Source organism: Asparagus officinalis, chromosome 3 (assembly GCF_001876935.1).
Source record: "Asparagus officinalis chromosome 3, Aspof.V1, whole genome shotgun sequence".
Taxonomy (NCBI): Eukaryota; Viridiplantae; Streptophyta; class Magnoliopsida; order Asparagales; family Asparagaceae; genus Asparagus; species Asparagus officinalis.
Window position 1 is genome coordinate 37,899,510 of NC_033796.1, and position 14,597 is coordinate 37,914,106.

Below are 14,597 nucleotides of genomic sequence, written 5' to 3' on the forward strand. Positions count from 1 at the left end.
ACGTACCTGGGCGCGACTCCATAGCACCGGCAGGCATGCCGGCAGAGAGACGGTCGGAGTAACGTCCGGGGCCTGCACCCCTCACTTTACACCTCTTAGATTTCGGAGCCATTGTAAGAGGAAGCGGGAATTCTTTCCTTGGATGTTCCCTTTCAAGATTTGAAAGCACGGTAACTCCCAATAGAGGAAAACGGCTGATTTAGAAGGGCAGAGTTGTCCACGTGGCCACGACTGCCCTCGAAAGGCGAAAACCCTAACGGACAGGAAACGTGGCCACAATCAAATTCGACGGCCCAGATCACCCTCAGTACATCGAAGGAACCGAGATTGGCGGTTGAATCCGACGGTTGAGTCCGAGAACCACGGCCACGATACGTCGCAGGGTGAAACGCACGAAGATCGTGCTGTCAAGTCACGATCGCCACGATCCAATGTCTTAGCTGGGAAGCACGATGCTCTATCAGCAGACACGTGGTTCATCTCCCGTCAGATCCGGTTCCGCCTACAAAAGGAAGGGTTTCGCCTGCAAATACTGGGCATAACCCCACGAGTCGCGCGAAAATTGGCTCCCAAAAACTAATTTCGCCTTGACGATGGCATTCGCCCTCAAAGGTAAAATTACGAACAAAGCCAAAAGAATGACCTTGCTTAAACGGTTGAAACCCACGCCCCAGATGGCTAAGGGTTAGAGCAGAAATCTTAGCATTAAGCCTAAGAGAAACTGTTCGACAACTCATCATACTGAGGAGAATAGTATGGCTAGCCCGATTCAAACGGTAATCGGTAAAGGCACATCAAACCCGTTGATAGCTGAGGATTTGCTAAAAATCCTAAGAGAAATCGAAGGCACTTGCTTCGCCAACAATTTCTTCATTCAAAGTATTCCAGACCACACGCAAGCCAGTTCAGGTCTGAAAACTTTGAAGGGGGTCTTGTAGACGGTAAAAAATACCTCTATGGGTCTACAGGAAATTTGCCTACGAGAAGGCCACTAGTACAGTTGGGCATCCGCTGCTCCACGTGCTGGGATGGGCCATCCCATCTCTCTCGACCTGAAGGGAGAAGGCACAGTACCCTCAGACCGTCAAGCAGCCGCTCACAGTACTAAGGCCTGGACAGGTGTCGAGTCAACCTGAGCATTCATAAATGCGACTCACCTCGGCTGTCTGAGTCTGGAGCTGGAGCCGCCGGCACTCGGCAAGTTGGCTAGACCCACTCAAGTACTGTACACCTGCTTCGCCACCTCTCCTGACCGGAAAGGAGAAAGCACCGTGCTCAAAGCACGCCGGGCGATTACGCACAGTACAAGTGATCGGACAGACACTTCATCGATCTGCGGACTCATAAATGCGGTTCATTAATACTGGTCAAATCCACTCGGATAGCAGTCGTTCGTTGCCTCACATACAAGAATAGGCCTTCCCATCGTAGGTGACAGGACATAAAGCACAATCCCTGGAATGATCATTCATGGTATCAAGGAACGGCGAGACGTCTCTGAAGAGGATGTGGTCACATCCCACAATTCAAGGAGAAGTCAAGCTGTCCTTCTTCCATTTAAAAGCCCCTTCCAGCACAATGGAGGGGAGGTCGCAAAACTCTGATACCAAAAAAAAAAGAGTTGAGACCAAGCTGTTAGCACATCCTTGCATTACAGCGCCGCTGCCTAGTTCCGAGCTCCGATCGCCGACGAACTAAGCAGACCCGAACTCTATTACCCTGAGCTTCTACTGCGTACTGATGCTCTCCAGCAACCTCATTCAAACGGTCCAAGGGAAGCAGACTCGACCCGAGCATCGAGCGAAGCGTCCTATAGCCACCTAAAGTCCCCACACAAAACAAAGAGGGCCTTCCCTCTGCTTCTGTTGTAAACATTTGATTTGTTAGTTTGTAATAAGCTTTCTTATAAATACAAACGAAACTCCTTCCTTCGGAAGAATCAAAATTTCACCCTACAATAATCAGCAAGATCAATCATCACTATCACCATCATCATCACCATCACCATCAGAAGATCCTGATTCTTCAGCAGGGCCCTCCTCAGAATCAGACTCAGAGCTAGAAGAGGGATCCGGAATCCCGAGAGACTGACGCTGATAGGAAAGAATGGTCCTAACATCCCTCTGGATAGTTGAGACCTGCTTCTGAACACTTGAGAACTGAGTCTCAAGACGATCCAGACGGTCACAAATATCAGAAGAGGAAGAGGTGGAAGCTCTAGATCGAGAGGATGATGGCACAACAGGATCAGATAGCGAGCTTGAAAGCTGCATGCGAGAGAGAGAGACCCTATCAAAGAAATCTTTCTTAGATTCAATCTTGGGTTCATTGGTGAGGTCAACATCGAAGTGTTGAAAGATGAGGGTGAGAAAGGAGCCAAATGGTAGAAATTTGGTATGCTTCGATGCCATGTTATTGAGAAAAACAGTTGCCCAATCTACTTTAATTTTGGCAAATATGGCATATACGGCATTAATCTTGTCAGAGGCAAAGTGATCGAAACTACCGGTTTTAGGAATCAAGTTTTGAGTAACGATTCTAGCAATGGGTTTGGCATTTGGATTGAGAGAATTGTTGTTCATAGGATAAGAGAAACCGGGTTTAAACATGAGTTGGTTTACAGCTGGATCACCAAGCTCAACAGACATGAGATCAACGTCACCTGTTGGGATTTTAAGAATCCCCGCAAGTTCGTTGGCAGAAAGGATATTGCAACATCTTTAACAGATGAAGTAATGGTCAGACTACCATCAGCAGAGGATGTTGTGGACAGGTTGGCATAAAACAGATAAACTAAAAAAGGATAATAAGAAACTTTATGTTCCTCATCTAACAATCTATCTAACCCAACATTACGAAGGATAGACTGAGTGTCATACATGATTAACTGAAGATATTTGATATATCTGGTTGGAAGAATTTCCAGTTTGCACAATTCTCTATATTTCTTAACAAGAGATTTAAACAACAGAAAATCCTCATAATGAGAAGCCTTTTTAGAGGATGAACTAGACTCAGGTTTAGATCTCTTTTTGGGAGGCATGATAGATTATGAACAATTAGGGTTTTGATCAGATATGAGATAAATTAGAAACCCCTGAAACAACAAAAGAAAAAATAGAGCAAAATAAGAACTACCCTAAAGCAGAAACCCTAGATCTAGAAAAATAAACATTTAATTAAGGAAAAGAGATCAAGAGTTGAGAGAGAGAGATTACCTAGCAAAAACCCAGATGAATTAGATGGGGAAGAACCGATTTGAGATCGGCGGATGACAGAGGCAGGCGACCGTGGGGAAACCGAACGAATTTAGGGAAAATTTTGAACTGGGGAAGAAAGTGAGGAGTCGGGTCTTTGAGAGGCTGAAGGAAAGGCTGGGATCAATTCAATATCTGGATCAATGGTGGAGATGATATCGGGTTCAAAGCAAATATCCAATAAAAACCAAAACCCGATAAAATAAAACAAATCACTGCTGAAAATCTCTGTCGGTCGACCGACGCGGTCGACCGAAACAACTTACAGAGACTTCGTCGGTCGACCGGGTCGGTCGACCGTGAGAAAATAAAGAGCAGGTAAGTAGAAAATTGGTTTTGAGAGATTTTTCAATTTAGACCTTTTGGAAATTTGTTTTATAAAATACTAAAAGTTTTATAAGATATATATAAGTGTTTTTAATTATAAAATCATACAAATAATTTATTTTAACATAAAGAATACAATTTGTCATTCAAAGCTAAAAAACCAATTATTCAAAATATCAAAAATAAAAGAAATACTATAAAAATCATTTTGGTACCCAAATTATTTTGGTACCACTAGAACTTGGGACATGACCCCTATCATTTAAATCCAAGACCCTAGGGTTATGAACCCGTTTGGGCGTATTTTGTGCACCTATACAATCAAAGCAAAAATTGTAAACGTGACCCATACGATTGCAATTTGTGCAATATAGAGGTTTGAATGGTTTACGTTGATCGAAATGGAATGCACGTGGTTCATTTGCAAAAATAGATTTTTCTTTGTAATTACTTTGCAAACGAGAATTTCTTTTCAAATCGAAACAAAACATGGCCAAATGACCAAAACGACCATAATAATCACATTTATACACATGAGCATGTTTATGCTTTACACTATGTGTGTGTACATGTGTATGAGATGAAGAAGCTTGATGGGATGCACAATCATGAATAGGTTTGTTATTTTTTGGTGCATTATGACAAACTTGAGCTAAATGGCCTTTAAGACCGCAAATAGAACATTTGTGAATTTTGTCATACATATGTGCATAGTAAATAGGTTTCTTAGAAGAATTAACATTGAACTTTGCACATAAGTCCATAAGCTTTTTATTATTAGCAATACAAGTGTTTAGTGTTGAATCTAAGGTAGATATTTGTTTTCTCATTTGATTCAACTCATCATTGTGCATACAAGCATTGCTACTAGAAGTAGGATAAACAAGATTACTCATCATAGATTTCAACTTATCTACTTCTAACATAGCATCACGTTTTTCATGAAGCAAACTAGCATTTTCAATTTTCAAATTTTCATTGCATTCTTTAAGAATTATATTTTCATTTGCAATAAAATTAAACTTAGTAGCTAGTGTTTCATGAGTGGATTTCATATTAACATACTTACTCTTTACATCAATATAGCAATTGTGTAATTTTTCAAACTCAAGAGCAAGTTCATCAAAAGTAATAATATCATCGTTATCGCATACCTCACTAGGGTTATCACCTAGTGGTATTGTACATGGAGATGAGACTTCTTTAGAACTCAAAGCGGGATTTTCCAACGCTTGTTGAATAGCCTCCAATTTTCCTTCATGTGCTTCAATAAGTTTCCATAAAGCGTAAGCACTATCAAAATTAGCAAAATTGTTAGAAAACGATGAGTGAAAAGCGTTAATCAAATATTCTAACAAAAGCTTATTCATGTTAAACAATCTTTTGTCATTTTCACACCATTTGGATTTTTCCAAAATGGGAACAACATAAGCATCCTCAATAATTTCCCATAAATTAAATTATTTAGATTGAACGAAAAGTTTGAATCTAACTCTCCATTGAGCATAGGGAAAAATATCCAAACGATGAGCAACATTAATAGCATATCCTAAGCAAGATGAATCATACATATCCATAAAGATGAAATGCAAGAAGCACAAAGTAATCAAAATTAGATTAGCACAAATACAATAACTTGGATCTTTAACTCAAGGCGGTTAGTCCTTAAATCAAAGAGCACCAAGCTCTGATACCAATTGTTAGACCCTAGAGGGGGGGTGATTAGGGTCTTATGCTAATCTAATCCCAATAAAATGCTAATTAAAATTATGTTGATCAATATGTTCTTGCAAGAGATATCCACTATCACAATCCGGTTTGGAAGCTGGAACTTCTACACACTCGGTTTACAAGATCACCGAAAACTTTCACACTACACAAACACTATGCAATCACACTTTACACACTAAGTGTAGGAACCTACCCCGTGTCCTCCTCCTCAAGTGCTCGGTTACAACCTCTCCCTAGGTTCGTCAACTGACGCCACTCCTATTAGATTCGACCCTGTGTCTCGCCTCACACTTCTCTCGGTGTACAAGTGTATTACAAGTGATTCTCACAAATAAAAGTTAAATACAATGATTTGTTCTCAAATAACAAGTGAGAACACAATGAAGCTCACACTCACTAAATCACACCCCACAACCCACACTATATGGTATGAAAATATCAAGCTCAATAAGTGTGTGTGATAACAGTGAATGAAACTCAATAAATATAGCTAAATGAAATGAAAAATGAAATAATAAGCTATATAAGAGTTTAGAAGACTTCTCAAACAAGAAGAACAATAGATGATGATCCCAATGGGATTTGAAGACCACTTCTTGTTGTAGAAAAACTTCTCTTAAAAACGGATTGATGAAATCAACTTTAAACAGCTCTTAAACACAATTAATATTTTGTTAAACACCAAACTTGGATTTCTTTGATCTATAGAAGAAGAGCAGCAATGGGGTATATATAGCACCCCAATACAACAGCAAAAACATAAGTAAAAGACAAAAAAAACCAGTTTGAAAACAGCTGTACAAAACTAGCCGTTGGTGAGTTCTGACAGTTCGGCGGTCGACCGGTCCGGTCGACCTCGACCGATAGAATTTTCGGTCGACCGAAAAAGTCTCTGGAGGTCTCTCGGTCGACCGGTGCGGTCGACCGCGAGCAGCTCAGGAAAATACAACTGTCGGTCGACCGCACCGGTCGACCGAAAACTAACATATAGCATATTGACAGGTTTTGGGGCTGTTTTGAAAAATCATTAAAAATATCAAATCAAATCCAAAAATAGTGAAACTTTGGGGAAAGTTTCTAAATGATGAAATAAACATGTTTGAAAAGGAATTTTTGGAAAATTAATTTTCGTTTGTGAAAACTCCTTGTTTTTGAAAAGTGTTCAGAAAACCTGTTTTTCGTGAACATGAAAATTGACATGAAGCTTGTAAATATGTATATATATATTGAGCATGTATTATATGTATATAATGAAGTATGAAAGAGCTGTAAACATGAGATAAAAGATATCTTAACAACGTTTGATGAAAAATCATTTATATGATGGAAAACGTCAAAAATCGTGTTAAGTGTACATATATTGAGCTTAGATATAATCATACAATATATGTAAGTAAACCAAACATATCCCTAGGTAAATCCACACATATAAACTTGAATCTTTAACGCTTGACTGAAGTGTGTTGAAATGCCTGAAAAGAGAAACATAAACACAAAACACTAGAGAACTTATTAGTAATAAATTGTTTGCCAAATCATCATCAAAACTATAGGGTCAACAATGTATGCGTTCATTATTGCAGCTACATGTTAGTTATAAATTGTTCTGGTTTAGTATCGCACATAACTGTTACCTGTAATCCGTACATGTTAAAAGTAACTTATAATACATATATTGAATAATTTCTCATCACCTGCTAATTAATAAGCAAATAAATATTAGAGCTAACATGACCATATATAAAAATATTGAACATTTACTGGATATAGTTAACAAATACTGGCTAAAGTTAAAATGTACTGGATATAGTTAACAAATATAGGCTAAAATTAATTAGATACTGGATATAGTTAACGGGTACTAGCTTAAATTAATTAGGTGCTGGTTATAGTTAACAAGTATTGACTAAAGTTAGTAGGTATCAAATTTAGTTAACATGTATTAGTTAAAGTTAATATGTATTGGATACGATGACCTACAACGTAACAAAATGATGTCAATAAACAAACATTTCAATCAAGTTATGCTTCAATTTTGTATAGATATAAACAACTTCATGATTTTTATAATGAGATTAATATACTTTTTAACCATTGGATTCAATATATGCCAAGTTCTCTGGTTGAAGAAAAACTACAAACACATTGTGTGCAGTTCCAAAATAACACATCATTACATGTAAAAATATCTCGCATTCATAAAAGTTGTGCCCAACTAGTCTTATAAGTAGTTCATCAAATCACATTAACTTCATCAAAGTAAATAAAAATGAGAAGCTGTTCGACCATATATACCGAGAGGTGGTGCTCTACGGAATGTCCCCCACTCAATGAAAAAGACCAAACTGGATAGCAGGTGACTTTGTTCCCTTTTGATTGGTGCTACTCCTATCCCTGGTTGGTGCTAGCACTCTTTCTAGGGTTCTTTATTAGGTTTGAAGCAAAGAAGTTCTTTCTCTGCTCTTCCCATCACGGGACCTAAAACTGGCATTTGTATAGCTTTAGGCATCATTGAGTTCAAGACCTCGGTCAGATCCAATTGGAATTAAGTGGGACTTCCTTATAAGCCTTATCCTTATATGATACTCGTACTTGTCAACTAACAATGCCAAATCATCAGTCTTTTTCCGAGCTCTTTCTTAACTTATTTATAATCAAAATTTTTAAGTTAGATGGCACATCTCATAACATTTCCTCAAATTATTAGCATTCACAAAGTTTTATCCTAAGTAATATCATTTTAACATACATGCTAACAACCAACCTCACAAACATTTCAATAAACAACACACATGTCACAAAAACCTCATTATCCTCCTCTTCCTCCTTCATTACCCACTAGATCTGAGCCTTAATCCTGACCATTATCTCCTAGCCGTCTTCTATCCCTCTTGCAGACCATCCTCCATCACCAAATTCATCCATATCCCTTCTGATCTTCCTTTACCTCCTCCTCACCATGGGCCTCTCAGCAGCTTGATGATCTCGGCCTCTCCTTCCTTCTATCCTACTCCTTCTCTATATCCCTCTCTGTCCATCTCGCTGACCGCTTCTCCTCCTCCTAAGTCTTCTCAACGCTGCCTAAGACGATGGGGTTGGAGGGTGCTCGTTGGTGGTGAATGGGAGACGGGAGAGGGAGATGACGGTGTTGGAAGGGAAGAGGAGTAAGAGGGAGAGAGGAGGAAAATTATGCAAAGAAGAAGAGGAGAGGAGGGAGTTGTGGTCTCCATGAAAAAAAAGGTAGAGAAGAAGAAGAAGAGGGATATTGATGGATTTTTTTTGGATTTTTTTCTCTTGGAAAGTGCAAATAGAGGCTGAATCACATAAAACCAATGTATTTGGGAACCAATACAGATGGAAAATAATAAGGGAGGTTAGGGCACATGAAAAGTTCATTTTTGGAGCCTTGCACAATTTTTCTTAAAAATTTTGATTTCTTATATGAAATTCATATTAATTTGTCTCTTGATTGAGATTCTTTAATTTGGAATAAAAAAAATTGATCTATACAATTCCCATTAACTGCGCTATTCAAACAATATCTTTATATCGGTTGTGAATCCATCTCACTATTATACCTTTTTTAATTTTGCATCTAATAATTTTTTTTGCTATTCCAACTAGATACTAGACATTTAATGTTAATTTTTTATGTAGTGGTCTTTGTAAGTTTCTCAAACGATACATTAAGAATCAATATATCATAAGTAAGTATTATACTATAAGGACATATTTAAGAATCAACAATATAAATAAATAAATAAATAAATATATATATATATACAGTTCGTTTCTCATGCGGACCAGTGCGTACGCATCTATCCTGTTTCAGCGATTTTCAGGGTTTTTTTGTAAAAATCCTCCGACAATTTCGTTGGAGCTCGTGACCAGCATCTCTCTTTCGGCTACGAAAAGCGGGGGCCTTTTTGAAAAATGTCACCGAGAGGAGTTAAAGGCTTCGTGACCATTCTCTCTCTCCCAATTCCAAAACACTTATCCCAAATTCCATCCCCATCGCCGACTTCCCCCAAATCCATCCCCGTCTAACCGAACCCTCCCCCAACTCCGGAGTCCCCGTCACCGCCGACCAACCTCCTCCATCAACGCAGTAAAGCCCTCGACTCCTCCCCCAACTCCGGCTCCCCGTCACCGCCGACCGACCTCCTTCATCATAACAGTCAAGCCACCGACTCCTCCCCCAACTCCGGCTCCAAGTCACCGCCGACCGACCTCCTCCATCAAGCCATCAAGCCACCGACCTCTCCCCCAACTCCGGCTCCAAGTCACCGCCGGTCGTTAAAGGTGTGCATCATTCATCTTAATCAGGACCTCATTTGTAATTAGCTGTTCTGTTTCTTTAATTTGTTGCACTTTTTTTACTGCTAATTAATGGCCCACGAATGAGTATTCTAGTCTGGTAAGTTCACCAGCAGAGCCTCTCCTTTCTTTTCCTCATTCCCACGGAGACTTAACGTATGAAAATTTTCCCCTTCGACGAGATTATGCACATTCATTTGGCAAAACTGACAATAGCTGCATTCAATGGATTTAGTAAGAGTAGGCAAGTTGAAGAAAGAATTGCACCGTATTTTAGCTCAATTTGATGTCTGAAAGTCTAGTGCTTTGGAAGTATTCATTGGTCAGGATGGTACTTTAATGGTATTTGCTTCTGAGAGGTGTATCCCTAATTTGCTACGTATACGTTATGAGAAGGGATTGAGGGTCCCAGAAACAAAGAGTAGTGATTTCAATATCTAACACGTATATTGTAGTATATCATTTATCAATCTTGGCTATCATGTATTTTTGGTTGTAGTATTTGTATCATAGGAATCTAGTAATAGTATCATTAGTTAGGTTGGGTACATTTTCTCCTAAGGAGACATGTCATAATGCTGATTATATACTTTCATTTTGGTTACATGGACAAAAACTTTAACCTTATTTATTAGCAAAATAATTTGAAATTGTGATTTTGTTTGAAAAAGAAAGAATTATATTGCGTCTTTACTCAATTTTAGAATTATATTGCGTCTTTACTCAATTTTGATTTCTGAACATCCAGGAGTATTGGAATTTTCAATCGTGCACAATGCAGCGTTATTTGCTTCGTTTGCAATTCAAAGAGGATTAGTATAATTGATTCAGATACTGTATTCAAGAATGAAAATTTGCAGACGTGATGTTTTGAGATTTTGTGCATTACTGACTGTTATTGTTATATATAGAAAATGATGAACATAAATCATGGGTGAATTGGGGTTCTCACAACCTCTATAAGTGTACCCATGAAAGCCTAGTGATATTGTAAACAGGATTGTATTGTAGAATCAAACAATGAAAGCCTAGTAGATAATGATAAACTATGTTTGATTGTAGCTCTGTTATTACTCACTGATTGTAACTAAACTATGTTTGATTGTAGTTGCTGGTGCAACTTGTCAATTTGAGAATGTTTCTCAATTTCTGCCTTTTGAGTCAAATTCTAGCTTGTAATTTTTTTTTTTTTTTGAATTTCATTTGACAGGCTTCAGTTTGTGCTTCAAAATTGTAGCTTTGTTGATGAATTTATTTAACTGGTTTGCTTGCAGGAAGAACGGATTGTTGATTGTGTGATTTGGGCTGGTGCAAGATTTCCTCAATTGAACAAATACCACTCTTTATTGCCCCACCAGAGGCACATGAAAAGTGTTGTGGAAATGGCTAACTATTATAGCTTTTTTGTTGTCTTTTTGTTTAGCCATGAAAGAAATTATATGATGTAACTTGATGTGCTGGAATGAAACAAGACTTTGTAAGTGAGGAAAATACTTTGATGGCCTATGGACATGTAAAGGCATTGTATTTTGTGAAGGCATTGTAAGTGAGGAAAATACTTTGATGGCCTATGTACTTTGATGTGCTGGAATGAAACAAGAAATTATGTTATGTATTTTGTGATCTTAGTTCGTATCAAGAATATGGCCTCATTTATTGCTCTTGTGTTTATTTTCATTTGATGGCCTATGGACATGTAAAGGCATTGTATGTTCTTCCGCTAAAACAATATAAGACGGTTAGATATGCATTTTATTGCTGTGTGTTTGGATTATAATTCTATAAGTTCAGTTAGGTATGCATTTTCATGTAAGGGCAGTGGACATGGTCACCAATGGACATGGTTATCTTAGTTTGGATTAAAATTTGGACTCAGTCCCAGCTTTTCAACCAGTGACATATAATTTGGACGGGCTATGCTATTTGACTCGCGGGTTGGGCAACTCGCGCCCAGCTCGCAGTCACTGAGTAGAGGGTGGGCCCCACAATAAATAAATATACACAAAATCAAACAAAGTAATAATACAAATACACCAAAATCAAACATATGCTATCGATCACGCTAGCTAAATTCAGGCTGAAGCTTTCTGAAGCAGATGATATTATGAAATCCATTAATCTGTTAAATTGAAATCCATCAATCTGTCAAACATATGACACTTCATGCAGTTGCTCCTGCTGTCGCCTTCTCCTAACAAGAAGTCCAACAAAGCCAAAAGCTCAGCATCATCTTCCATGTCTCAAAACACTGACGCATATCACCATCTCGATATGTTACTGTTGATCGTAGACACTACACCAAAAAAGAAGCCAGTTAAATAAATTCATCAACAAAGCTACAATTCTGAAGCACAAACTGAAGCCTGTCAAATGAAATTCAAACAAAAAAAAATTACAAGCTAGAATTTGACTCAAAAGGCAGAATTTGAGAAACATTCTCAAATTGACAAGTTGCACGAGCAACTACAATCAAACATAGTTTAGTTACAATCAGTGAGTAATAACAGAGCTACAATCAAACATAGTTTAGTTACAACAGCTATTATACATCAAGTAGGAGACAACAAATTCCTGCATCTATCTGAATCAAACATCACGTCTGCAAATTTTCATTCTTGAATACAGTATCTGAATCAATACTAATCCTCTTTGAATTGCAAGCGAAGCAAATAACGCTGCATTGTGCACGATTGAAAATTCCAATACTCCTGGATGTTCAGAAATCAAAATTGAGTAAAGACGCAATATAATTCTAAAATTGAGTAAAGACGCAATATAATTCTTTCTTTTTCAAACAAAATCACAATTTCAAATTATTTTGCTAATAAATAAGGTTAAAGTTTTTGTCCATGTAACCAAAATGAAAGTATATAATCAGCATTATGACATGTCTCCTTAGGAGAAAATGTACCCAACCTAACTAATGATACTATTACTAGATTCCTATGATACAAATACTACAACCAAAAATACATGATAGCCAAGATTGATAAATGATATACTACAATATACGTGTTAGATATTGAAATCACTACTCTTTGTTTCTGGGACCCTCAATCCCTTCTCATAACGTATACGTAGCAAATTAGGGATACACCTCTCAGAAGCAAATACCATTAAAGTACCATCCTGACCAATGAATACTTCCAAAGCACTAGACTTTCAGACATCAAATTGAGCTAAAATACGGTGCAATTCTTTCTTCAACTTGCCTACTCTTACTAAATCCATTGAATGCAGCTATTGTCGGTTTTGCCAAATGAATGTGCATAATCTCGTCGAAGGGGAAAATTTTCATACGTTAAGTCTCCGTGGGAATGAGGAAAAGAAAGGAGAGGCTCTGCTGGTGAACTTACCAGACTAGAATACTCATTCGTGGGCCATTAATTAGCAGTAAAAAAAGTGCAACAAATTAAAGAAACAGAACAGCTAATTACAAATGAGGTCCTGATTAAGATGAATGGTATATTTAAACGAGTGAGGCATTTAAACAAGCAGGAAGATTGCAGAGAGAGAGAGAGAGAGAGAGAGAGAGAGAGAGAAATTCACACCTTTAACGACCGGCGGTGACTTGGAGCCGGAGTTGGGGGAGAGGTCGGTGGCTTGATGGCTTGATGGAGGAGGTCGGTCGGCGGTGACTTGGAGCCGGAGTTGGGGGAGAGGTCGGTGGCTTGATGGCTTGATGGAGGAGGTCGGTCGGCGGTGACTTGGAGCCGGAGTTGGGGGAGAGGTCGGTGGCTTGATGGCTTGATGGAGGAGGTCGGTCGGCGGTGACTTGGAGCCGGAGTTGGGGGAGGAGTCGGTGGCTTGACTGTTATGATGAAGGAGGTCGGTCGGCGGTGACGGGGAGCCGGAGTTGGGGGAGGAGTCGAGGGCTTTACTGCGTTGATGGAGGAGGTCGGTCGGCGGTGACGGGGACTCCGGAGTTGGGGGAGGGTTCGGTTAGCGGTGACGGGGATGGATTTGGGGGAAGTCGGGTACACCACATGCAATGCACGTGTGGCGTACTAGTATACCCTAAAGTTGTTTAGGGTTGCATTTATATAAACTAACTTGTTTCAAATTAGTACTTCAATACCTAAATCGAAACACCAATACCTTTAGTTATGCAAATATGAAAATTATCATTCAAATGTTCTTATCTGACATTCACATGTTAAGTTTGGAATTTTTAACCACTAATATTTGTTAAACTACCTGTTAAATTACATAGGTTATAATTTAAATGGATCCCGATTTTATTTTAAAAATATAATTTGATTGAGTTTAAGAGTAAGTCCAACAAAGTTAATAGTTAGAAAAGCATAAAAGTAGCATATGAATACTATGTGAGAACTTTCATGTAGAAACTTTTACAATTGAATAATAGAGCACCAAAAAAGTCATAATAAACAAATTTGTCTATGAAAAATTTGTTTCCAATTATAGAACATATACTTTTAGAAAAGCAAAGTATAAGAATTGGTAGGCTGAATAAAAAATAAGAAATACAATAATAATAAATATATGTTACTCCTCTCGATCAAATGTATATATCATGCATGAAGTTGAAGAAGAAAAGCAAAATGATAGATAATAAAAGAGAATAACTTTGTATTACTATTATTTTGGCGTTAATTTATGGTAATAGTAAGACAAATAATAGTTTGAAAAATAAATCACAAATAGATAAGAAGGAAAAAAAAAAAACCTTATCCGCATTCTGATAATTATTCTTTAGCAATGTCTCCATCCATAATTTGGTTTTTATGGATTTCAGACAAGAATACAAAGGAATAAACCAATAAGAGAAAAACAAAAGACGGAATGGCAATCTCACAATATCTACGAATTTCCTTTTCTGGTTAATTGTTCGCAATGTACTTTGTCATAATTTTGAAAAGGACCAGCAACTTTAATATGGATTTTTATTTTTTCCTCACAAGTCATGCTTGCTGTCCATAACTAAGAGATGCCATTTTTTTT

At 38.0% G+C, this 14,597-nt stretch overlaps 1 long non-coding RNA gene across 1 annotated transcript; it reads right to left on the reverse strand.

Moving 5' to 3' along the window:
* On the reverse strand, nt 11,993-13,466 carry LOC109833830. The gene is made up of 2 exons (XR_002245357.1): nt 13,184-13,466; nt 11,993-12,340 (listed from the first exon to the last, which is right to left on the reverse strand). It is a non-coding gene; the product is annotated as an uncharacterized LOC109833830 (long non-coding RNA).